General features: G+C 36.2%; 1 pseudogene; it reads left to right on the forward strand.

Annotated features, from left to right (window-relative positions):
• Positions 1–27204, forward strand: part of LOC113099739 (alpha-1,6-mannosylglycoprotein 6-beta-N-acetylglucosaminyltransferase A-like) — a 59708-nt pseudogene that overhangs the window by 11578 nt on the left and 20926 nt on the right.

Genomic DNA, 27204 nt, shown 5'->3' on the forward strand with positions numbered 1-27204 from the left:
CAGTACAGTACAATAACCTCTTTGAACAACTCCTGGTGAAAACGCTAGAGCCTATTTTAAATTATTCATCAGCATTTTCCATAGCTGTCTATGGTTACATAAGTTTCCGAGGGAAAAGGCACTTTCTCTGTGAATGCTGTTCCACTCTATTTAAGGCACTCGCGCCCCTCAGGGTTCCACTAGAACTCTTGCAAGTTCTAACAATGTCATATTTCCAGGATGCCAAAAATAAAACAAACAAACTACAAGTTTTCCCATTGCATTTGTGGTGTAAATCATTTAGCCTGATAGTTACAATATAATTTGAGTAATTACAAAAGGTGCTATGCAGCAGGCGCAATGATATTACGCAGGAATGAGAGTATAGTTCCTAGCCATATCGGCCTAGAAAATTACAGCTTTTCATTTTCCGTCGGCCTCGGTACATGATGTAACTACAAAAGAGTCAAGTTTTAAATAGGAAAAAAATATAGAAACTCTTTGGTCATTTTTGAGGGAGATGCTAACAGTCTAATAAAATCCAATTATCTATGCTAAGCTAAGCTAAAAGTGCTAACGCCAGACCCGGAGATCGGCTGGATGGATTCAAAAATGGTAAAACTCAAGTTTAACTCTAGGGAGTTGGAAAATGAGCCTATTTTCAAAAATAGTGGAGTGTTTCTTTAAAATGTAGTTTTGTAGATATCTATTAGTAATTTAGTCATAAAAGTACTTTTAAGCAAGACTATAAACATTTTACTGTGTTTTTTTTTTTTTTTACGAACAGTTACAAAACATCCCAGTTTATATTTTTATCAGCAGTATTTTGAATAAACAAGACATATAAAATGTGGATAAAGAAACAGTCCATCCAAGATGTAGATGAGTTTTTCTTCATTCAGATTTGGAGAAATGTACCATTTGATCCATCAATTGATCAATAATGGATACTCTGCAGTGAATGGGTGCCATCAGAATGAGAGTCCAAACAGCTGATAAAAACATCACAATAATCCGAACGACTCCAGTTGTTTGTACTGTTTGTATGTAAGAAACCCATAATTAAGACTTTTTCAACTTCAAAATGTTGTCTCCCACTAAAATATGAGTCCTCTATCCATAATTATTGTTTTCGCCGATGAAACAAATGTGTGAATCAGGAGAGAAATATGCACATATCAAGAAGCTACCTTTACAAGCAAAAACCGTTCTAATCAACAAAGAATAGTTTACATGTAGCATGTCGATTCAGCGTGGTAAGATCCTCGCTCTCTCTTTTTGCATGTGTGAGAAACAGCGCTATCAGCAAAGCGACGGCGAGTCGCTCGCTTCACAAAGAGTTTACAGTTTATCAAATACAGGTGCGCTGTGCGTCCATTGAGATGAATTGAAAAGTACAGGTCGCTTGATGAAGAGCGAAACTCTGAAGCACTCAGTCAGTGTTCAGCGAGTGAAAATGTGCTAATCTTATAATAGCCTTGAACACACACACTGGCGAGTAAAATCTAAGAATTTATCAGCCAATGGCTAATGATAGACATCATTTAGTCACATAGAGTAAAATTTAGTCGCATATGCGTGTGATTTACTTGCAATGTAGAGGGTTTGATTAAGCTTAAATAAGCATGAGAAACTAATTACAAACAACAGTAGAACAACAAAAAAGTAATTAATTAATCACATTGTATAAAGTATTAAAATTTACTGGGGTGACCCCAAATAGTCAATGCTTTGATAGGAGGAGCCGGATTCAACCACCAATCTCACAGACGAATTTCCATAGAGGTGTTATGATCATGCCATTTTGGCTATATGGGGTGCTCAAATGTCTGCTTTCACATAGAACTACCGGTTTTCTCCCAGTAAGTTAACATACAGCCTAAAAAGATAATGCCTTAAATTAGAATCTGAAAAGAAAGAGGCTTTAAATAAATATTTTAACGTGCGTGAATAAATCCAACCACCCCTATAGATTTATGTTTCACTTTCCATTTCCGTGACCAACGGAGGAGCATCTCGTCTGAAACAAGACTCAAATTGACACAGGCAGAGTGAAAGACTGGATGTTTTTCAATCAGGAAATTACGTAACATTTATTCTAGCTATGATCTCACATTTTAAGCCTATCTCGTCTGTATCTTTTATCCTCGTAGGGCTTGCTGGTGCAGTGATTTTGATAGGGTTGCAAGACCTGCTTGACACCTTGGCCTGGAGTGGCTTATTGCTTTAACAACATCCATTAAACAGTGTGGTAAATATCAAAGGTCAGAAAGGAGATTGAAGTGTTTCTAAAACTGATTATTCTGGGATTATATGGTCATCAATCGATTAATGTTTTAACCGCATCAGAAATGTCACCAGTTATTGTGTATTCAGCCTCTGTGCCTTTTGCTATGTGGCGTCCGCTTCTGCTGACTGTATTTAAATCTGTGCCCAAATGCAAACAAGTATATTTGTGTTCATGTAAAATAACTATTTGTCTTTCATTTTCTGGAAGCCTTTCGTTCAAGGTTTGCTTTGAGGTTTGCTTTGGCTTGACTCCCTCATTGAAATGCCACGGCACAATCTGTTATGTCTGACACCGTTTAGTTCCACAACAATGTGAAACGCTAGACACCATGTTGTGACCCTGGTTATGCGGTTATCTGGTATGATATCACAGCTGTAGTCACGTTGCCTGGCAGCACAGGTGGAACAAAGTAGTTTCCTTTACATGCTTTGCAGCCGAGCCACTTCTGGCCATCATCTGGATGGTTGGGACAGTGATCTGGGTGCTTTCTTCAACGCTGGTGGTTACTAGGGTCAGTTTGGTGGTTGCTTCTTGCTAGAGTAATCTCTGTCATTTCTAGGGTCTTCTGAGTTATTACTAGGACATTTTTAGTGATTACTAGTGTCTTCTGAGCAGACATAGACAACATGGACATGATCAGGAAGTTCTAGTTCTCAAGGAATTAGTTTGTTCCTTCTAGATATAGATATTTTCAGTTGAAAGCATGATTTAAACAAAAACTACAATGCGCAATTGCTCTATCATTAATGCATTCAAACAAATGCAATACAGTGCTACTACATCTGTATCCGATTTCGAATGAAATTGTATTTTTTAATATACGTTATGAACAGAACTGTACTGAAATACTTTAGACATGGAGCGAAGGCGGAGCGGTGTTTCCGATATCAATGAGCGAGGAGTTGAGCGGTAGTGGGGAAACGGTGAACCCGGAGTGGAATGATTATTAAATACAATGAGCATGGAAAGGAAATTGTTGACTCTCCGCTCCGCTCACGTACACTGCCGAACACCGCCACACAAATGTGGCTTTTTTTCAATGACTGTCCTCCTACAGGTTTTAACACAGAGTACCAGCTCACTACCAGTTACAAAAGACACTGTAACAGTCTGTCACAGACAATTCCAGTTGCATTTTTCATCACTAAATTTCCTAAATTATCCTTTGACTATGCTTTGGCCCGCCATCTATTGGCAATATTTTTTGTCCTGATGCCAAACTTACTTGCCAACCCCTGCTTTAGGGGTTCCATGTTTTAAATGGAAATATCGTAGCCTTATGGGGAGTTGATTTATGCTAATCGACGGACTGTTATTTTAATAACAGCCATCATTCGGTTACGTTTATTATATTAATATGTTTCAGCATGTTACAGTCATTATATGGTTTGAGTTAAGGTCTTCTGAATTAAACCGTTTATCATACAGATTGTAAGTGTGAATGTCATCTCTCTCCATCTCTCTCTGTTTATGGGTTTTTGTGCGTGCATGCAATGGAGGGGTGCATATTTGTATTTGTATTTATAGTTTTATATTTGAATATATTTCAAAATGTAATTTATTGAACATCCTGGATCTGTTTTTTCACTCTTCTTTATTCTTTTTTTAATGAATTCTAGACAGTGTTTCCCCTAGGTTTACAGCTTTTTTTGGGGGGGGGTTAGGTTGGGGAAAATTGACACAAACACTAACACTTAAAGTCGGGTCTGATTTCCTTTTACAACCTCTCGTTTATGCTGTCTACATGTTCCACAGAGCATTCGTAAAACCAAAAGAAATCTTAAATAACTTCCTTTTCATTCTTTATGTGCCATCTATTAGGGCTTTACGATAATGGTTAGTAAATTATAATCACGATTATTTTGGTTAAAATCAAAATCACGATTATTAATAACGATTTTCTATCCTGCTAAAAAAATCACAAAAAAAAAAAAAAAACTGCTAAAACCAACCTAGACTTAGCTGGTTAAGGCTGGTCTTTCAGCTTGGTCAAGCTGGTTTAAGCTGGTTGTTCCAGCTGGTATCCCAGCCTGACCAGCTAAGAAAGTGGTCAAAACCCCTCTAAACCAGCCTTCTGACCAGCTTCGACCACCAAAGACCGGACTGGATGACCAACTAAAATCTGTCAACCTGCTTAGGCTGAGTTTATTTTTTTTATTTTTTTATTCAGCAGGGAAATGCAATAACATCTAATGTTTCCTTTAAACAACCTCCACTGACTATACACTGACTTCATTTAACCAACTATGATAATACAAAACTCTTGGTCTTGGTTAGTGTTTTGTCATCTGTATTCACATTACATTTTCTAAGAGACAATTTGTTTGCAAATGGGAAAAAAACACTCAGATCGCACAGTAAATTGGCTCAAAAATCTTGAATACTCACTGAAAACTAACATTGCCATGCCATTTTCAACACGAAAACTGGTTAAAAATTTTTTTTGAAACTCTTAATATAAATTCCAATATATGTAAATTTTTCCTCATTTTATTGTCAGAGGGAAGAAAAGTGAAAACTTGTTAGCAATGTATGCACGATAACGTAAATGCCAAATTAAAAACAACATTTCAGGATAAACAGCCAAGCTGGGTCTAAACCTTTCATCCGGTGATGACTGGACTTTTGATGCTTGTCAGGGGCAGGATGCGCAGCACTTAGACTTTGAGCAGGAGAGCTACTCCGGCTGCTACTCGCAGTACAGCGAGTGCTGCCATCTTCAGTTCCCTGTGAGCGTTTAAAAAACTGAAATATTTTTGTCTTTTTTTCACTTGTTTGACACGACATATTTCCCGCCGCGCGCTCTCTGTCCGCTAGTACTCATCTGTATGTGATGCAAGGGTTTATTTGTATGTGAGTGTGTGCGCGTGTGCACTCATTGGGTTAATTGTAAACGTGGAAACACAGACAGAAAATACATGCCATCGGGAAATAAGATAAATAACATATTACTCAAGGGCTGTTTAGTTTGTTTAATAAAATAACAAATTACGCTATAAAGAAAATCTAATCAAATTTACTTGACCTTCAAGGGGGGCGGGCCGAGCTGTTAGAAGGGCGGGACGCCCCCTTATATAATGGTAGGGGAAACCCTGATAGAAGTATCGGATCGGGACTCGGTATCGGCAGATACTCAAAATCAAATGACTCGGACTCGAGGGCGAAAAACCTGATCGGGACATCCCTAAAAATAAGCAAACACGGTGTAACCAAAAAAAAATAAAATAAAATGAATGTTTCAAAAATTGTCCAATATAAGTGTCAGAATTCAAAAGGCTTTTCAAAATCCAAAATATTTTTAAAACAAGCGCTTTTTGGTCTTCTTGAAGCTCTTCTGCCATCGTCTTGTCACTCTCCTCGTCAGCTTCTCCTCATGTGATAAATTTAATCTGATCTGTGATGCAACTGTCATTCGACACGCTGCATTGAGCAGCCACAATCAGTTTTAATTGTAATGTCTGTTCTCTAATTGAGCTAAACGATTTTTATTTCTTAAAAAAAAAATCAAAAAAAGGGTGAGGGCGGTACCTCGATGGGCAAGTGACATAACCGGTGTTGCAGCTTCACACCAGTAAAACCGTCAACACCTAATCACAGCAACCCTACTCCTGTTTGGAATATTTTTTTCAGTTTTATAATCTGCCAGTTGAAAATCTTTACTGCAAAAATGTGACCTAAAAATAACGTCTTAATTGTTGCTTAATTTCTGTTTAATTGTTTGACTTTTTCTTTTCTTTCTAGTGATTTCTTTGTGATGGCACATCTGGAGGGCGTGTCTTTGGTATGATTGACAGCTTGCGCTAAAAGGAATGGCCTACAATGCGGGAAGGAAAGAGTAGACCACTCCCACAAACATCATGAGGCTCAACTCATCCTGAATCGCACACACTGCACACATTCACACAAACGAACTTCCTCGCCATGGGCTCCGTCTACCTATGGAAATTGTCCTCCCAAAAGCTGGGATTCTTCCTGGTGAGTTTCGGCTTCATTTGGGGGATGATGCTGCTTCATTTCACCATCCAGCAGAGGGCGACACATGAAAGCAGCGCACAACTACGTATGCAAATATTGGACCTCAGCAAGCGATATATCAAAGCTCTCGCCGAGGAGAACCAAAGCGTGATGGACGGACCTTACGTAGGCACCATGACGGCATACGGTGAGTCGTTGAAATATTCGCTTTTAAGTTTTGGGGTTTGAGTTATGGTTAGGATGGCAGGTTTATAGTGGGATTATGGTTCAGAGTTCAACGTATGTTCATATATTCTTTGTAGTGAAGCCCCCATGATTGTCTCTAGTGCTCTAGTTAATTTCGACACTGCTAAAATTGACCATTCGTGACATAACTGAATTTATGATTTTCTCTTATATTCTTTTTAACTTAGATTTTAATACAAAGTAAAGCAAACTTGGGAAATCGCAACATCTACAAAATGACAAAAACAATCATCCATTCTTGATGTTTCAACGTAAACTCTGATCACACAGTTTTGTGCTTGACATCTCATCATTCGTATTTCGTATCATGTAAATTTCATTAGTATGTCAGTCGCAACCAAAACGAATTTTCTAGTTAACTTTTTCAACTGCTTGTGATAGAAGTTCAGAACATTTTCTCCTCAACTGCAGCTCCATGAACAACCTGCAACCTTGATTTGAATTCAATTGAAGATGGTGTGGGACATCGAGAGCTGTACTGTAAAGAAATGCCGCAGTAATCCAAAAAACTGCAGGAGGTGGAACACTGCAGTTGTTTAATTTGCATCCAGCAGTCAGTTTGAAGTCCGTTTTTCATATCAGCTGCATAAATCGACACTGCCACTGCTCTGCTGTTATATCTCACCTCCTCTGGCGTTGTCTTTCCTGGCACTGTTTTCTTCCACTGCATGTTTTAACCTACATTAAGCTCCCATGATGGCCTGAGGCTGCAGCTGAGAAATGATGCAATGGGGAAGTCACATTTGTGATCAGCCGCAACCAAAACGGACAACGTTTAAAGAAGAACAAGTCATTGTTCTTAAACAGAAGAAAGTCTGTTTTAGCCTTTCTCTCTCATCCATCGATAACTTACTCATGCTGCTAATAATGTCACTCCGTTGTGCAAGAAGCCTCATTAAGGCTCACGGGTGACTATTGATCCAGAAGCAAAGACACGCACCACACGGCTTCTTGCAAACAATCGTTTCCATCGTTAAAATGCTCCTTTTATGGGTGAAGTTGCAATTTGTTGATGTGTTTGTCAAGTTCAAGAAGCTTCCAGAGGCATGTGGTTCAAGTAAGCACCTGTGACTTTTGGGTTTCTCTTGTAGGGGAATTGACCCTGATAGCATGCAGGTGAAACATCAGACACGTAAGATGCAGCCGTTGTAACATTATCAGCAACAAATGGCACAGTAGGTTGGATAATGCTGATTAGCACCCAGGCTTTTAGAGGAAACTCAACCGCTGTGAGGAAGTGCTTGGTTTCCTCAAGGCAGGGGTTTCAATAGCAGGAGGTCAGACAATTATCGTAGCTTCTCAAAATTGACAAATAAATAAGTGAAAAACACAGTTAATCTCATTAAACAAAACCACACTGATTCAGATTATATAATTTATATATATATATAATATATTTCATGCATGTTAGACTTTAAAACAGTAGTAATATATTAACATCGCTGAAAACACTGTTTTGTCTATATTCACTTCTGCTTCTATAATGAGAGCAGTAATGTTTTGCTTTTATTGTATTTAGAGACCGTAGAATAGAAAAAAGCTTCTAAAATAATTCTTTGAATAGAGAAAAGTGTAGAATTTAGCATTTGATTAAGCAAACTGTTTGAAATTAAAATAAAAAAATGTTTTCGCAAAAAAAGAACTGAATAAAAATATTTAAATCTAATAAATGAAATATAAAATTTTGTATTCATTCATATTAGATTTTTTAATGTAAAGTTAATTTGATAAACAATCTTTCACAAATGACATAATGAAAATGAATTATACATATAATATAATATTGTGCCGTCTCACGGTTTCTTCTGAAATGAATTTTTTATGTTTTACTTTGAATATATTTAGACACAATAGTATAGAATAGATTTGTGGTGTTCAAAAATTATATGTATTACAGCACATTTTATCATATTAAATATATTATGTTCGTTTTTAAAATAATGATTTAATAACACTGTTAAACAGTTCGCTTGGAGTTTTTAGTCTTATTTAATGTATTTAAACCCAGTAGTCTCTCATTTCCAGCCATATCAGGCAAAAATTTTATATGAATCATATTTGCAGTTTTACTAGGTGGATAAAACAGGCGATTAAAATAAAATTTCATAAAAATCTGGTTTCCGAATGTTTAAGTCTGTAAAATCCATAATTAATCTGTAACATTTGTCAAGCACACACCCTTAACCTTCTAGGTTTATAATTCTTGGCAGTTTGGCTGCATTCCCGCTAAGAGTCACAGTTCATTGGATGAGCAGGTTCCCGTCTCAACCCAATCTGTTCTTGTTCGACCTGCTATGTTCAATCAGCCTGCCATCTGCAATGGAATCTGGTCTCGCGTAAAACAAAAATGTAGTCACAAAACTAGTCATAATTTGAAATCTGAGGGTGCAAAAAAAATCTAAATATTGCGAAAATCACCTTTAAAGTTGTCCAAATGAAGTTCGTAGTAATGCATATTACTATTAAAAAATTAAGTTTTAATATATTAACAGTATGATCTCCATAGAACATGATCTTTACTTAATATCCTAATGATTTTTGGCATAAAAGAAAAATCTATAATTCTGACCGATACAATGTATTTTTGGCTATTGCTAAAAATATTCCCTAGCTACTTAAGACTGTTTCTTGTGCTCCAGGGTCACAAATGTACCTGCTCTACATGTATTTTTTTGCATCTGTACTTCGCTGTGTGTCCAACAATTGTATTCTGATTTTCCTGTAACCCATAACTGTGGTTTTTGTTTGTAATGTGGATCCATATCTCGCTCTAATCTAATCGTGGTCAGTGTATAGTCTCCTGTCTACATCGCATCTCACTGCAGCTCCAGGAAATGCATTGCACTTAATGTATCCTGTTTGCAGTTAATAAGCAAGCAAGACAGACTGACAGACAGACAGACAGCTTGGAGGAGACAGTTACTGACACCCAGAAATGATTGAACCAGGCCGAAGCACAAGATCAATTTGCTTTATCTGGTGAGAGTGAAAATGAGGAATTGAGCTAGAGGAATAGACAGACAGAGGATGTAAGGTCAGATTATATGACTCACTGCTGTAACGTGAATGGTAAAAATGCAAATACAGCCCAGTGGCTTTGTAGACTTTCAGATGTGGGTCAGGCTCATTTAAAGGTCGGCTTACCTTTACATCAGAAGCGGTGTCAACATCGCTGAATGCCATCTTAACCTTTAAAAGCATAATGATGCTCCTCAAAGGTGGATTTAGGTTGTTGTTATAGGGTTGCATATGCTTTTGAAATACTGAAAATGATCTGGAGAGTTTAGATTCCTTCCTTTCTTAATTTTCTATGCTTTTGTAGTATTAGTTTTTAGATTTACTTGTTTATTGCATTATTCTTCCTGTTAAACTTTTTTGTATTTAAATGTACCTGTAGCCAATTTTTTTTATTGTATTATTCTTAATGTTCAATGTTAAATAATTGTATTTTATTATTATTTTTAAAAGAATTTGTTATAAATTTAAGTGTACTGATAACTGCTATACAGAACCGATTTTCAAACATAGGCCTAGTTAAAAAAAAAAGAAATATAATCATGAACGTGATTGAAACAAAACATAATTCATAATAAATATTTTATTAATAATAGTAATAAAATAAAAATGAATGTTACTATTGTTGTTACTTGGGGGATAGTTTTTTTGTATTTGCATTTTAAGGACAATTTTACTTTTTAAGGTTTTTTTTCCATTGTAAAAAATATATTTGAATATGTTATCCAAACAATTTGTTAATTAACTTTTTACTATTTTTGTAGTTGTTAGATGTTTTATTTTTATTTAAATACATGAATATCGGTAAAAGGAAATATTGGTCAAACCGATTATCGGTTTTAACGGTTATTGTATGCTGTTTTTTAGTTTGCTTGTTGAGTTTGTTTTCCATGTCCTGATCCAATTATTGTCTGTTGTTATTCCCATAAAACCGTCCTGTAGCTTGGAAGATTTACATTTTAATTATTTTAAGGCTGTTTGTATAATTTATATGCTATTTTAACTTGAAGAACTTGAACATTATTATCCAAACAGTTTATAAATTAAGTTTCTTTACCTGTGAATATTGATGTTGAGTGCTGTGTGAATAGAAATTTAAGAATCTGTTTAAAATAAGCCGATCCTATGTTCTGACATACCACTAATATCAATACCATTGTATTGCGCATTTAAGGTGAATATGATGAAAGTTTGTAGCAAGCGGTTCCTGTCAGTATCTGTTCTCTTATTGTTAGTCAAATGAACCAGATTACTGAGACTATCACCTTCTGTTCGTAATGGCTCTTGGTGCCTCTGCCCCAGTTTTTGAGTAGTTATGCTGAATGGATTAGGACTGGTGAAATGGTAAAATGGGTTTCTATACCTGATTACTGTTTAAGATCATCACCCATGTGCTTTATCTCAATTTCCAAGCACTGCCCCTTAAATGTATATAAACTACAATGTATCACTGCCTTAGATACATGACTGCTGTGATGCACAGTGCGTTTCTCAGTAAATAACGCTGCTGAAGATACCGAAGAGTCTCCTGAATATCGGTTTTAAAAAACTGGTCAAACTTATTATCGGCTTGATCGATTATTGTTTTTTAGACTGTTATCCTTCAAAACAATGAGAAAATTCATGCTTAAATTCATGTTTAACATATCACAATCTCATACTATCAATAATATAATAAGGATTCCCAAAAAACTTGTTTTATAGAGTCAGGGTCGTCCTTAGGGTGGTGCAGCTGGTGCGGTCGCACCGGGTCCCGAATAACGAACCCTCCTTACCTCGCACCGGGCCATGCGTCAGCTAAGGACGGCCCTGTATACAGTTGTCTAGCAGCTTATGAGACTGACAAATAAGATTAAAAAAATCACGTGTCCTTTTGGGGGGAAAAAATCTAATGAATGTGGCCCGTTCTGAAGGCTTTACTGCTCTCTGAGGGATTTAGTGATTATGACGTCATGACGTTCTCATCATTGTGAGCTACGGCACTCAGTGACAGAAATATGGATTATACTCCCTTGTCTTCGTCTGTCAGAGAAAAATCCTGCCGGATTTAGACTATTTTTTTTTTGCCAGAGAGAAAGCGATAAAATGGGTTTGAGACATTCGCAATGAGTTTAACTTCCATAATGTGACATATTTCTGCATGAAAAAGAATATTTAGCAAGAAGTAATGGGATGGGATTGTTTGGGATTTGATTGGATGGGGAAACTGGGCCAGACTTCACAAGTTGTGCACAGTGAGAAGTACATTTCTATTATGTCCTTCATTGTTTTATGGAATGAGAAACAGGAACAAGTTCTTCAAGGCATTTTAAACTGGAAACAAGTTTATCAACGTGTTTGTTCTTGGTTCAAGTAGCCTGAATGAATTGAAGGTGAATGGAATCTAGTTAATGAGAGTAATTATGGTCACCCAGGAAAGAGCCACCGGTAAAGAATAAAGCTTATTTGTCATTCTGTATTGTTACTGATTTCATTACATGCAGTTTGTTTGCTAAATTAGATTGGTTAAAACAATAAATCACTTAATCAGGAATCTCTGCCCGTGAATCTCGAGATTCTGGCTCATAAGTGCATTTGGATCATTCCAAACTGCATTTTTCCTCTATGTCACTCTCTGTATTAGAGCATAGTCATCTTTTATTGTGAATTATCAAGATGAAACTCTTGGTTATTGAGTTATTGAGTGTATGGATGTTTTTTTTGTATTCCTGCAGGAAACTTGTGTTTCAGACGGAGTCACATTAATACATGTTTGAAATGCTGGAGGTGTGTTGGCCTCATTCGGTTAATTCAATTCAATTCAATTCAAGTTTATTTGTATAGCACTTTTTAAGATACAAATCATTACAAAGCAACTTTACAGAAAATTAAGTTTCTACAATATTTGGTGGTAGCTTATAAGTGTTGACTTTAAGTTTGTGCGTGTATGACAGGACATTAGGACAAGACGTAGTCAGCCAGATGATGAACATTATTAAAAGCAATTATTATATGATGCAGTCACACTTGTAGTAATATTTGTTAGTTCTGTATGTTGTTTCGGGGTTAGCATCATCTTGGGTCCTCTGAGGGTCAGCATCATCACTTCTCAGGTGTTCTGGATCCAGACTGGAGCTTGTGTAAATCCTAGCATGGCAAAACATAGAAACAAATAGAGACATCAGTTAAGTGTGTGGATCGAGCATCTAAATGGGCTTCGTGCCAATTAGTTCATCATATTCCATTCTATTCTATTCTATTCTATTCTATTCTATTCGTACAGAAGAAAAGATTGATAAATGCTTAATACACCTTAAAATGTGGCTGAAAAATATAAAAATTAATCTTGAAAAATAAATCTTGATTTTGGTTCTTATTTCATAAAGTATTTATAATTACTCTTAATTATAAATAAATAGAATATACAAACATTCATATATATATATATATATAAATAACAATATATTTTTACTAGTAATTTTTTTACAATATATAAGTACTAGTAAGTTTCATATTTTTGTGTGTAGAAAATTATCTTGAGTGAAGTTTTATTCAGATTCAAAACATTTAGAAAATAAACATCAAAAATACACAAATGTGTACAAAATAAAAATTCTAATAATTGCTGTATAAATATATTTTGTAACATTTTATACATCATAGTTTAGTATTATTTTTTAAATGGCAGCATTCAGGTGTCATATGTTATGTGTAGAATACCTTGTATGAAATTATTCAGATTCAAAACATTTATATAATAACTTTTATAAAATTACTATAATATTGTTTTATGTTTGTCTGAACTTTCAGTTACATAAAAAAATTAAATACATATGTAATATATATAAATATATCTATATAGATAGGTAGATAGTGCTGGGCAATGATTAATTGCATCCAAAATAAAAGTTTTTGTTTACATTACGAATTATGTGTGTGTACTGTGTATATTTATAATGTGTATATATAAATAAACACATAATAAATATTTTTGAAAATATTTGCATGTATATATTTATATTCATATAATTTATATTGTATATAAATATTTTTAATATATAAAGAACATTTTTCTTAAAAGTATACATCCTTGTGTGTGTATTTATATATACACGTTATAAATATACACTACACACAGAAATAGAGAAAAATATATGTTATATTATAATGTTGTTTTTTATTTTATTTTAGTTGCGTAGAACATTTTTAGAAAACTTTCTGGTTTGAAATATGATATATTTTATGAATTTTTGTATATAATGTGTATAAAATACAAAACTAAAATATATACAGTTTTTTTACTTTTACTGTTATATAAGCTTTATAAAAACAAATACAATTTATATTGTATGTAACATTAATTTTTGTATAAAGATGTTTTTTTTTTTCTTTTTTGAAAGTAGTAATTATGGTATTATTTAATAATCATATCATATATATATATATATATATATATATATTTATATAAAATAAATACTAAAAACTAAATATGTACATTTCTCTGCTTTATTGTAATGTTCTAGGCTAGCTAATCATATGTACATAATTTTTCTGTTGTGCAGATCTGAAAAAGACTCTAGCTGTACTTCTGGATAATATAATGCAGAGGTTATCGAAGCTGGAGTCTAAAGTGGACAATATCATGTACAACGGCACCAGTACCAACCTGACCAATGGAACCGGGACCCCTGGACCGAACCCCGTCAACCCAGAAAAAGTAAATGTTGCAGGTACAGATGCTCTTTCTCGTATTAAAGTATTTTCTGGTAATCTTTCTCCTTGACTGCCCCCCATTTCCAAAGTCCACGGCCCTCGGCAGACCTCTGAGTAAACACACCACACACACACAAACATTGTTTCTTTCAAAACTGCTGCCTTCTTTATTGGATCCATTGATTTTCCTTCACCTCCAAGATGATTAACGACCGTGGTAGAAAACAAACTATTTGTCGTTTCACCAAGTGTTATGAGTGGAAGCTTTGTAGTCAAACGGAATATTTATTGTGAAATACTGATTTAATTTGTTCATGGAAAGTGGAATCCTAAACTGCTTTTCTGTGACATGAGGTTCTCTGCTGAGGTGGTTTCTGTGGTTGACAGGTAGCTTATTGATTTTTACTGTGTAATAATGCAGTGTTGTTTTAGGTTGTAGTGACGAAACGTAGAGTTAATGTAGCTTGTCACTAAAGCAAAGTTTGACTTGGCAGCATTGAAGTTTGATGCTGAACTCTATGCGTGTGTGTGTGTTCTGTAGAAGAGGTTTTTTTATGCAATGTTATGGTTATGGTTGGACATCAGCCATGGTAAAACTGTGATATTCTCTATCATTCAGTTACATGGGATATATCAAGTACTAGGATATATAACCATCTAATTCTGTCAGTGTACCATGGTAACATTATCATTGTGGAAAGTAAAATCATGTTATTGAACATACATATATATTAAAACTTTTTGGCAGATTGGTCATTGTCACGGATGGTTAATTGCACTATATTGTTTAATTTCACACTATATATACTGTAGTTGAACTTTTTGTTACTGCTGGAGCCAAATAAAGCCATGTTTTTAGGACATTTACTACAGTAATACTATGATTTTTGGTCATTTACTAGGGCTGTGTAAAAAAAAAAAAGATTTTCCGATTAATCGTTTTTTTTAATGTGTTTGATTCAAAATCGATTCTCAAAGGCCATGAATAGATTTTTTTTCCATATTTATTTCCACAAACATTGAACGTAAGATTAACGTTAATCTAATTACAGGTCTTCTCCACTAGATGTCAGATGTCATAGGCTCTCTCTTGCGCACCTGCGAGGTTTAACACCAAATAGTTATGCTATGACAAGAACAAAGAGTCTCTCTCTTGCTCCACCCATGCACGATAATATTGTGTATCGTCGATCTCATGGGCTGACAATATGACGATTTGAAAAATTACCATATCGCACTAGTATGGAAGCATTTTAGATTTCGTAAGCAAGACGACGACGATAGTGTTGTGGACAAGAAGCATTTTTCATCTTGCATTTTATTGTATTTATTTAACATAATTGTATGCATTTGAAAATTAGAGATGGGTTCTGTTTTAATTTACCCAAGTGTACCTAAAATAAAAGAGTTTAATATACAGGTTTGTGGCTCTTAATTTCTTTTTATTAATTACCCAGTTGTTCTTTTTTTATATAAATCTATATTCATTGAGTTGCATCGAGAATCGAGTATAGAAAATCGAATCGAGAATCGAAATCGAAATCGAAAATCGAATCGAGAATCAATATCGAATCGATTTGAGAGCTTGTGAATCGAAATTGAATCGATCTGGAACATCTGAAACGATACCCAGCCCTATCATTTACCATAGTAATACCATGTTTGCTTGCATACATGCAATTGTTTTGGATATTTACTATGGAAATTTTTTTTGAATATGTGCAATGTTAATGCTGTGTTTTTGTACATTTACCACATTAATACCATTGTATTACCATCTGATGCCATTACTGTAACATGGTTCATCCTCAGAACTTTTCTATAAAGGTTGATTGTGTATGATTTTTCTGTCACTGGACTTGATGTGTGTGCAGATGTGATCCTTGTCTCTGACTCACTGTGTAATATAGGCCAATCCCCCATTGAGAAATGTGGGGCTTGACAGCAGCTGGATATCGCAGTTCTGGTGATGACCTTTTGTTTATATCTCAAACCTAGCTTAATTACTTTATAAGATGCATTAAGTTGCAAAGGCAGGTTAAAATTACAGTATGTGATGGATATGGTGTGTTATTATGGCATTACATTGTGTAACACTTACCGTTCTGTCAATGCTAACTTGATTTGCGAAGATAAATAATTTAGCTCTTTTTTTTGCCATTGTAAGCAGTCCTCGATACGTCAGGCTTCACTTGCAAAGCAAAATTTTTCATTTTCATTTTCATTTAGTTTAACTTGATTTAATAAAATAATTTAAACAAAACGTGTAAATTAGAAAATAGACCATCAAGAAACCATCAAGAACACTAGTTGCAGCAAATCAACATGCTTAAATAAGCCGGAGGATGCTAGCAGTTGCTTAAGAAACACATTAAAACCATTCAGAAAACCTTTAGCAAATGCTTAACATTGCTCTAATACCATCAAGAACACGCTAGCAGATGCAAATCAACATGTTAAAAAAGCCAGAAGATGCTAGCAACTGCTTAAAACAACAATTTAGCAACCGATTAACATTGCATTAAAACCAAGAACATGTTAGCAGATACAAAACAACTTGCTAAAATAAGCTTGATGGTAGCAACCACTTAACACATTAAAACCACCCGGAAAACCTTTAGCAACCGCTTAACATTGCATTAAAACCAAGAACATGTTAACAGATGAAAAAAGATTTACATTTACATTACATTTAGTCATTTAGCAGTCTCTTTTATCCAAAGCCACTTTCAAATGAGAAAAAAAAAAACACAACAAAACCAACACGCTAAAAAAAGCTAGAAGATGGTAGCAACCACTTAACACATTAAAACCACTTGGAAAATTTTTAGCAACCACTTAACAATGTGCTAAAACCATCTAGAAGATGCTTTTTCATAGCATTGAGATTTGCAGTGTTAACAAAATGCTGAAATGTCATTTTAGGTCTCTGTTTGCTTAACAGACAGAGTCAACATGCTGTAAATGTCTTTGAGAACTCAAGCCAACATTTTCAAATGTAAGTGATAGTTCAGGATGACAGCAGCTCAAATCTTTACACGCAGTCCCAAGCTCTCCAAAGCACTATTATTCACTGACAAGTGACTGAGTGGGCCTGGCAGCTAGTGAAGAAAAGAAAGAAAGGTCCTGCTTCTCAGAGCTATCAAACGACTCTTTATAATCCATCAACATGATGACAAATCTAAGTAATACCGTCTGAGAGGGCCTCACAAAGACTCATTGTGGACTTCATGTTGGAACTGTAAATTGGCGAGTGTGTGTGTGAACTCTTGAGCCCACATCAGAGAACATTCTCCTTCTGCTCGTTCTTGCTGAGTTACTCTCAATAGGTGCATTTAATGTCTGAAGAAACAAATATTTTGAAGAAATGGAAGGGCTTTTTGTTTATAGGTCACCTGCTGTTAACCTCAAACGTGTTTTGTTTCCCAGCAGTGTCAGAATACGTCTCTTCGTGGCAGTTGACCACCAATATACGATTGAGTTCTGATTGGCCCAAAGACGTTTATTAGAAGATCTGAGAGTCTGAGTCTATTTGTTGAGATTGTTTTGGAAGCAAATTACCTCAGCGTTCCAGCAGCCAGTTAGCTTAGCTGTTTTACATAAACGCATATTGATGTTAGTCACATTAAACTGAATCTTATAGCTAGCACAAAGAGGGAAATATTCTAATTTTTTACGTAAAAATATCAGCTACCTACATTTTAAGGAACCTTGTTATTTTTCTGGATATATTTAGCTAACTGTTTGCTTTGTTTATATTGCCTTCATTATTGTTTTTAAAATGTGAGCGCTGTCTATTGTTTAGGATTCTCACTGTTTTCTCAATTAATTTTTATCAGAGTTTAATTAGCATCTCACTTTTGCATCAATAAATTTGATTAAAACAGTGTATTATCCATTTAAAACAGAAGTCATAAAAAAGCGTATTGTAGAAAATTTTATTTTCAATGCAGAAAGATCAACGTAAGCTAGCTACAATTTTGTTTGTTGTTGAGTTCTTGGACTTTGTTGTTTTTTCAATAAAGTATTTTTCCAAGTTCATTGCTAACATTTTTAACAACGATAAAATAATAAGGCATAGACACCAGAAACGACAACTTCTCATTTTAAGAGTATTTTTCCAAACATGTCGTTAACGTTTAAAGTACTTGGTTGATGATTGAAGAAAACTTTGTTTTAAATCATAAAATTTGAAGCATCATAAACCCAGATATATAAATGTTGTTGCCCAAAAAACAAACTAGCAACACAAATTCCTGAATCTCAGTTTGATGGAAATATTTGAAATATTTGTCTGGAAAAAATCGGAAGAACTGTTTAGTGATGCTAGTGCTAGCTAAAAAATGACATACCTAACACGTTTAATATGCTAATGTTTGGTCCGTAAATTATTTCTGTTGTCTTCACTCTTAGGATAACATCATACCTGGATTGACATTATCTCACGTCTACGTCTGCGTTTGCTGATCCACCCGATTAAAACCAATGAACCATCGCCCGCTGATGTTATCTATCCAAACGTGGCATTTTTCACCTCAGCTATCTCACTCTTTCTCAGAGGTTATCGTCTCTGCGTGCCAGCAGTGAAGAGAGCCCAGGTGTTTGTGCGGCCCATGCTTGTGTGTCTATGTGTGTGTTTGTTTGCGCCAGCGGTGTCTGTTACTGTCTCTCTGGACGGTTCTGAATTGACGCCGCTGGCACGCTCTATGCTTCTGGCTCTTGACTAAAGCCTAGAATCCTCTGAGAGTGAGGGAGAGCAAGAGACATTAGACAGTTAGCAAATAGAATGGCTTGCTTCATTGTGCTCATAGATGCCGCTGGAGGACGCAAGGCCAACCTGTAATTATTAAGCTGAACACTAGCACAAAGAACAATAGCACAAAAATGGGGTTCATCCTTGCTAGCTAAAAGAGACATGTAGGGTTAAAGTTGTAGGTAAGGCTTGTTCACATCAAGAATGCCCACTCAAGTTCTGCTTCGTATAAAAACGCTGCAGTTATGACATCTGCCGCTTTAAACGCTCCAGCTCTTTAAAGTCAGATGGATTCCCATTGGCTGTCCGTGGTTTTATTGCTAATTAGCTTGGGAAAAAATTCGTTAAATTTAATTCATCCTGTACTGTTTGTTTGATAGGTGTGGATTAAATTATTTTCTTGTTAGGAGCGATAAATGGACTATAGCTTGACCATTGTAAATTGTCATTAACATTGTATGCTACTTTTTTTTGTGAAGCAAACTTATGATTTTTACGTTAAAATGATCAGCTTATCTGCAGGGTTGCTTAGTTTTGTACGAGTTTTGACACTTTCTTCAGATAATGTGTAACAAATCTCTTAACTCACAGGGGTCGCATCAATTTTAAAATTCTGGCCAATAATTATTTTCATATTATGAGCGATAAATGGCCGATATTAAAGGCTTGGATTTTTCATTCTGTTAAATAGTATTTGTCCCGTTTCTTCTATGTACATGAATCATTCCTGAATCTGTGTGGCTTTTTTTGTGAACAATGTCCCGGTACTTTTCGTAGTGGTCAAACTTACGATTTGTACATAAAACCGATCAATGTAACTTCAAGGTTGCAAGTTTTATATGAGTTATGCCATATTCTTCAGATAAAGTGTAACTAAAAATCTAGAAATCTTTTAACCCACTTGAAGGTTGCACTGAAAATTGTCCTGTAATTGTTTTCATGTTATGCTCAAATCGTTGTGAAAAATATCTACTATTTTTAGAAATTTTCATGTATTATTTTTACGTAAAAATTAACTACAAGATTGCAAGTTTTGTATGGGTTTTGCCTCTTTCTTCAGAAAATGTCTTACCATAAATCTAGTATGGTTTTCTTTTTATCTACTTAAACCCACTAGCGCCGATATTGGAATTCTGGCCGATAATGAGTGATAAATGGGCAATAATAAAAGTTATGATTTTTTTGACTGATTAAAAAAAAAAAAAATTCTAAACAAAAATCTATTCTAAACTAAAACACAACCAAAATCAACTAATTAAATAAAATTGAAAAAACCCTTTCAGATTTAACCGATATAGTACAGACTTATCATCACAGAGATATCAGTGATCATTTTAAATATCCAGCATTTGTTTTCCCATTCCCTTATCATCTGGAACTAGTTACCGGTATCTGGATAAGCATGATTTGCTATTGTTCCAAAACCTTTTCAGATTATTTGGGCTGATAAAAATATTCCTGGATGAGACTTTGCTTTGGCTTTACTGGGTTGCTAATGAACAAAGAGCACAAAATCACACATTTGGTCATGATTTCACAGTTCTGGATGGTTGTGACCTGTTTTGCAGAGCCAGAGATCTCCAGAGAGTCGTGGTTGGATGAGGAGTGTCCCTGCTGTTGCATTTATAGATCTAGGGTGGATGTGACTTCCCTCTATAGGGAACAGGCAGAACCAGTAAAACTGAAACAGGTAGCTGGATGTCATAGTTCATCTCACCAATCAACCAAGATGGTCACAATGGGGGACTTCCTGTTTTGGAATAAGCATAACTTAACCTGTAAAAAATGAAAAAGAATGAACATTCAGGATGTTTAGAAATTTATAAAAACAGTAGTCAATTAATGGACCATTTTTTTGTTTCATTTTTAGCAATTTGTCTCCAAATATGTCCGAAACGAACACTTGTATTAGCAGCACAAGCTGACAATTAGTTTTTCGGTTCCTTATTTTGGATCCACTTTGACAATCCATGGCAATCCATTGTTGTCAGCCTGTGCGTGGTCCCAGAGGACGGGTGCACGTGCCAAGAGGTAGGCGAATCTGAAATGTGCGCTTGTGTGCTTTCAGCAAGTGGAAACTTGTGCGTAAGGAGCGAAACAGGTGAACGGACTGGTTTTGAGTTTCATTTGTTGGGTTAGATGCTTTTGTGCTGTTTCGTGAAGCAATATGTTGCTGATGAGAGAGCTCACGTCTTTTTTCTATTTTTTCCATTAGTATGCAACTGCTTGTCTGTCAGTCACATTGTTGGCCTCTTCGGCTCTTGTGTAGTCAGAAATGTGATAGTTATCAGTGCTGGGTACTGAAAGGCTCATTGTGTTGGACGGTTCTCCTGTGGGACGATGATCTGATTCAGAGAACGATGGTCAGCTCACAGTGGAAATTAATTAAGAGCTAACAATTAATCCTGCATTTTATTTGAATTTTCTATGTAAAAACATTATGTCAACGTCAAATGTCATAAATGTAAGGCTTCAGACCTACAGGAGCGACTTGGAGTTATTTTGGCCCATTTCTGTGTCCAGAAATGTTTCAGCTCATGTATTTTTGGAATGTTTTGCTTGAAATGGCCATTTAAGATCATGACACATCATTACTGAGCTCTCTTTTTGGATAGTACTGTGCTACCCAATACCAAATTATTAAACGTTTTATTTAATAAAATTTTATAATATAAAAGGAATAAATCAAAATGTAATTTCTTATTTATAATTTTGAGGCAGTTGGATAAGAGTTATTTTTGAAGTAGTTATAATTGGACATATATAGATATAGATAGATATACTCATTTTTGTATTTAAATTATATATATATAAAATTAGGGTTGGGAATTGTTCTAAATTGTCCGGTTCCATAAAAGCAGAGTTGCAAATAAATTAGCAGATATAGCCATAAAAAATATGTATTGCAAAATCGTTGCTTTCACGCTGTTTCATTTATATTTAGCAATTCTTTATTTTTGTTTGCAAAAAGCACATTTATTTTTCTCAATACTTAAATTTTTTTTGCAAACCCTTATTCTTTTGCATATATATGCGCCATTATATTGACTCCATGCATAACAGCCCACAAAGGGGGCACTCATGAGCACCCTTTTGAATGTTAAAATGACGAATGGGACACCCTATGGTCTTGTGGATTTAACGGACACACAGGCAAGCAGCGGCCATTTTAAGTCCGCAAGACTGAAAGTACACATGAAGTGTTCCTTTTGGGACAGGGCCAATGTGCTCAGTAATTAAAGAGGCAGGGCGGCGTTTCTGTTATTTGGTTTGTGACATCCGTTACGGGAAATGCTGGTGCACGGCTGCTCACAGCGCTTGGTCACGTGTCGCACCAGAACCATTTTCTGAACTGAAACTTAGAAATTTCTCACGGTACCGGTTCTTTAAAAAAAAAATTGAAACGGTTCTGAGAGAGAACCAAACGGCAACCTTCCGCTCCCTCTCTTGAAACCAACACGGAAGTGACTAAAACTGCAATTCATCGACTGGCCACTGGAGGCTGGTTCCGAAAGGGAGTCAATCCCAAAGACTCCCCATGTAATTAAAAATAATAATAATAATTATGCAAAAATAAATCCAGATGCATTACTGTGATGACAATTTAATTTGGAAATTTTTGTAATTGTAATGAAAATAATGTTTCTCTCTCTCTCTCTGTTTTCATGAAATGAACCTTTATCTTAACATGATTCATCTATCATTTGTCCAGCTTTAAAAGTAAATGTGTGTCACATCACATCCAGTTGAAAGCTTTAGCAAAATCCTTCCAGCTTGGCAGAAAGACTGAACGACCTCAAATTCGCCTGGAACAGAGATTACATGCGCGCACACACGCACACACACACACTAGAGCACTGTACTCTCACACTCCTCTAAACTGGCCATAGAAGTGCCCTCAGTGTGTGTTTCCTGGCATGAGAGAGAAAAACACATGCTGCTCTGAGGGAAATGTCTCACTGAAGCGCAACAGAGAGAGAGAGAGACAGCTCTCCTGAGTGCTTTTCACCTCTCGCTCCTCCATTTCTTGCTGTTTTCGCATTAAAGACACACTCGTTGTCTTCTTGATGACTGTTGTTCATCTTCGGGGTCTCGCACTATTTAGCCTGAAGGAGTGTGTGATGGAAAACGCCCATCTCTGTGTATGTGTGTTTGTGATTGTGTGTTTACAAGGGTGTATGTTGAGCATGTGTCAAGCACAGCTGTTTTTTCCACTCTGCGTAGCACCACATGCAGTTTCCAAATCATTCCCTTTCTCTCTTCCTCTCAGCTAATCATTGTTTTTGTACGTATGTGACGATAAGAAGTTCAGTTCAATAAAGTTCATGTAAGGAAAACACGTAACTACTTATGTGTCTAACTTGATATATTGACGTTATCACAACTGTGTATTAAATGTGCTCCATGTGAAAGCATGCATGTGATGGAGATTTACATTTACATTTATTATGAAACCAGGTTTACTGACAAGATGCACATTCAATATCGCATGCGATTTATCGTGCAGCCCCACAGTTATCGGCCAATCAGCAAACTAATGTTTGATGGTACGGTTATCCAAAACTAGTCCACTCACAAAACATTGTATACTAGTCCACTTTAATAGCGCTGAAGGGATTATGGGTAATATTAGCCTAAAGCACACAAACCTATGCACACTTCAAAAATCCATCAGATTCCTGCAACATTTATTTAAACCGAATAGTTTCCCTCTAGAAAACATTGAAAACTTTCATATCGCTGAAGGGTTTGTGGGTAATATTAGCCTAAAGTCTAGAAACATTCCTGGCATGTTTCTTAAACGGGTCACTCTAAAAACTAGTCCACTTTAGTAGTGCTTAAGGGATTGTGGGTAAAAAGCTTTGACAGAAGCTTAAAGTTACAAACGTATACACGCGTCAGAAATCCACCGAAATTCCTTGCATGTTTCTTTTACAGAAGAGCCCCCCTCCCCAACAACAACAACTAAACATTGCAAACATTCGTAGCGCTGAATGGATTGTGGGTAATATTAGCCTAGACTTAGTCTAGAATATTTTACACACTTTAAAATTCCATATGATTCCTGGTATGTTTCTTGAACAGTTCACTCTAACAATTGTGCAAGCTAATCCACTTTAGCAGTGCTGAGGGGATAGTCGGTAATTTTAGCTTAAAGTTCACAAATATATACACATCACAAAACCATCCGATTTCTGACTATTTTTTAACAGAAATGTTTCCCTACCCCAAATTTTGCAGACTTTGTAGTGCTAATGGAATTGTGGGTAAAAATAGCCTAATGCTGAGTTCACACTGCACGCTTTTCAAACTCATTGGATCGCCGATGTTTTCACACTACGTGACTATCTGGGGTGGCATTCAGTTGCTGTTGTGTTCATATTGCACGGTGGATCAGCATCTTCAGAATAGGAAGAATCGCAGACAGCTCTTTCTAGTCTGCAAACTATGTTTCACAACAAAACACACGTGAAAGTTGATAATGAAATAATGAGAACCTGCATGCGTCAGACCGGAGTTCTTGAGCAAGATTGGATTATCTCATATATCTATTAAAATACTTATGTTGTGGTATATAACTACTCCCCAAACGTCCCTCTGCCCTGTATCTTGGTCTCTCACTGGCTGTAGATCATTGCTGATGTAGTTTTCAGTGAGATATCATTGCACACAGTGTGATTGTGAATCGTTGACAGCTCCAGATATTTAGCATGCCAAATATTTTGCGGACGTCATTGACTTGTGTGCGGTTCCCTCAGATCACGTCTTTGATAATTCACACTGTGTGATTGTCACTTGCGTGAACGAGCACTGATTTGCCTCCGATTTCAGGCATTTTTTGGCAATGTAGTGTGATTGGGGTATCCAATTCCAGTATTGTATAATATTTAGTATGAATAGCATGCAAATTAGGGCTGAATTTGGAAATGCACGTTATTAGTAGTGTTATATAAACACATAACCGAGACTGTAGGCATAGTATGTTATGCTACATCAAATTCAGCATGGATTTAAACCTAGTCAGTATCAGTACCAATGGTGTCACTGCATCCCAGAATGCATTGTGTGGGTCTTCATGTTATTGGGTTATGTGTTGTATAACATTTTTTTCTTCAGTAGAGTGTGTGTGTGTGTGTGTGTGTGTGACTGAGTGTGAGTGTGAAACATCAGGGTTTGTTTGTGAGTTAGTTTGTGTTTAATTAAGTCCAATTAAGGTCTAATTTATCTCTAAATTGCGTTTGTATGTTAAACACACCCAACTAGTCGATTGAGTTAAAGAGTTCACGACATGACATCAAGCTGAACAGCAGCAAATTTCACAGCTCAGTTTTTGTCATCTTTTTATAGTCATCCCTCATTTTCTGTCTTTTGGGCTATATTTTGGCTAGGCGTTTCTCTCCCATGACTCTTGTGTTAGTTGTGTAATGGGTCTCAAAATGGTCTAAATTATTTGTTTTGTTAGCATGTGCCCTTAAGCAATGTGAATTTGTGAATGACGTGTACATCCTTTACTGTTTGGTGTTCCCTCGGTGGGGTGCTTATTTGGTTTACAGGATGTACTCTTAATGTGTGATGTTCTATTTAGGTTGCGGCCAGCCATTGTTCTGCAGCGCCGTCATGTCTCTTACTGCTTTGTGAGAGAGAGAGAGAGATGATCCAGTCCTTGCAAATCGATTCACTTGTAATCACATAGCTAACACCCTCACCCTTACTGTAGTTGGTGTCCTCGTCTCCCCTCCCCTCCCGTCATCTCTTCTCATCTTGTCTCCTCTCATCTCATCATCGCACCTTGCCATTTTCCCACATCCTATCTCATCTCATCGAAGCCCCTTTCACACTGTGATTCCGGAAAATACACGGGGTAATGTGTCCCAGCAGTTGTTCCCGGGTTGCTAGATTTTGCACTTTTACATTACCAGTGATTACCCGGAATATGTGCGTGCTTTCACACACAACCTGTAAAAGTCCCGTAAAGACACGTGATATCAGAATATGATGTGTAATGCACAAGTCGAAAACACTAGGCACGTTAACATTCACTGAAGCTAGCTACGATCTCAGCTTCCACTAGTTCCCCGACCGGGATCAATCCCGGAATAAATCCCGGGACGTGTTTGCGTTCACACAGAAGGTGACATGCAGTGTGAAAGGGGCTCTAGCGTCTTTTTCTTTGATTGTGTCTCACCTCATCTGGGTTCCTCTTCTCTCATTTCATCTCATCTCGTCTTGTCTCATTTTACCTTGTGTGTTTTCTTTTCATTGTCTCATCTCATCTCACCTGGAGTCTTCTTCTCTCATTTCATCTCATGTTGTCTCATCTCGTCTTAATTAGTGTCTTTTCATATCATTGTACCTCACCTTACCTGGGTTCCTCTTCTCTCCTTGTATCTGATCTTGTCTCGTATTGTCTCGTCTCAAGTAATGTCTTTTTCTTTTATTGTAACCCACATCATCTGGGTTCCTCTTATCTTCTTTTAATCTCATCTTGTCTGGTCTCATCTTGTTGAATCTCTTGTCTTCTCACCTAGTGTCTTTTCGTCTTGTCTCGTATAGTTTCTTTTTATTTTCACTGTGTCTCACCTGGGGTTCTTGTTCTCTTCTTTCATCTCCCCTTGTCTTCTCATCTCACCTCAGCTCACATACGTTTCTCTCCACCTCGTACCTCACCTAGGGGTTTTTGTTTTGTCATCTCATCTCATCTCATCTGATATCATCTCATCTCACTTCATCTCACATGGGTTTCTCTCCTTTCATCATGTAATATCTCGTCTCGTCTCACCTCACCTCATTTCATTCATCTTGTCTTCACCTGGATTGATCCCCTCTCTTTTTATCTTGTATCATCTTGCCTCATTGCGTCTCATCTCAACTCACCTCGACTCCATTAATATCATTTCACCTCACCTGGATTCATGTCCTCTCCTTTAATCTTGTATCCTCTCCTATCAGTTCCTCTCATCTCACCTCATCTGAATTCATCTTGTTTATTTTCATCATGTCTTGTCCCATCTCATTGTTTCCCTCATCATCTCCTTTCATATAATCTCATATCGTTTCCTCATCTCCTATCTTCTCTTATATCATTTTGTTTCCTCTGGTCTCCCCTCATCTTCTCTCATTTTTGTCTCCCCACTTCTCCCTGTCCCCTCCCGGTCACCGAGACATGTTCCTGGATCAACATCTTTTGTTTTTGACTTGACAGTGACTTGCTTGAACCAAGCTACGACTTGACTTGAATTGCTTGACATAAAAT

The sequence above is a fragment of the Carassius auratus genome, unplaced genomic scaffold, assembly GCF_003368295.1.
Source record: "Carassius auratus strain Wakin unplaced genomic scaffold, ASM336829v1 scaf_tig00217025, whole genome shotgun sequence".
Taxonomy (NCBI): domain Eukaryota; kingdom Metazoa; phylum Chordata; class Actinopteri; order Cypriniformes; family Cyprinidae; genus Carassius; species Carassius auratus.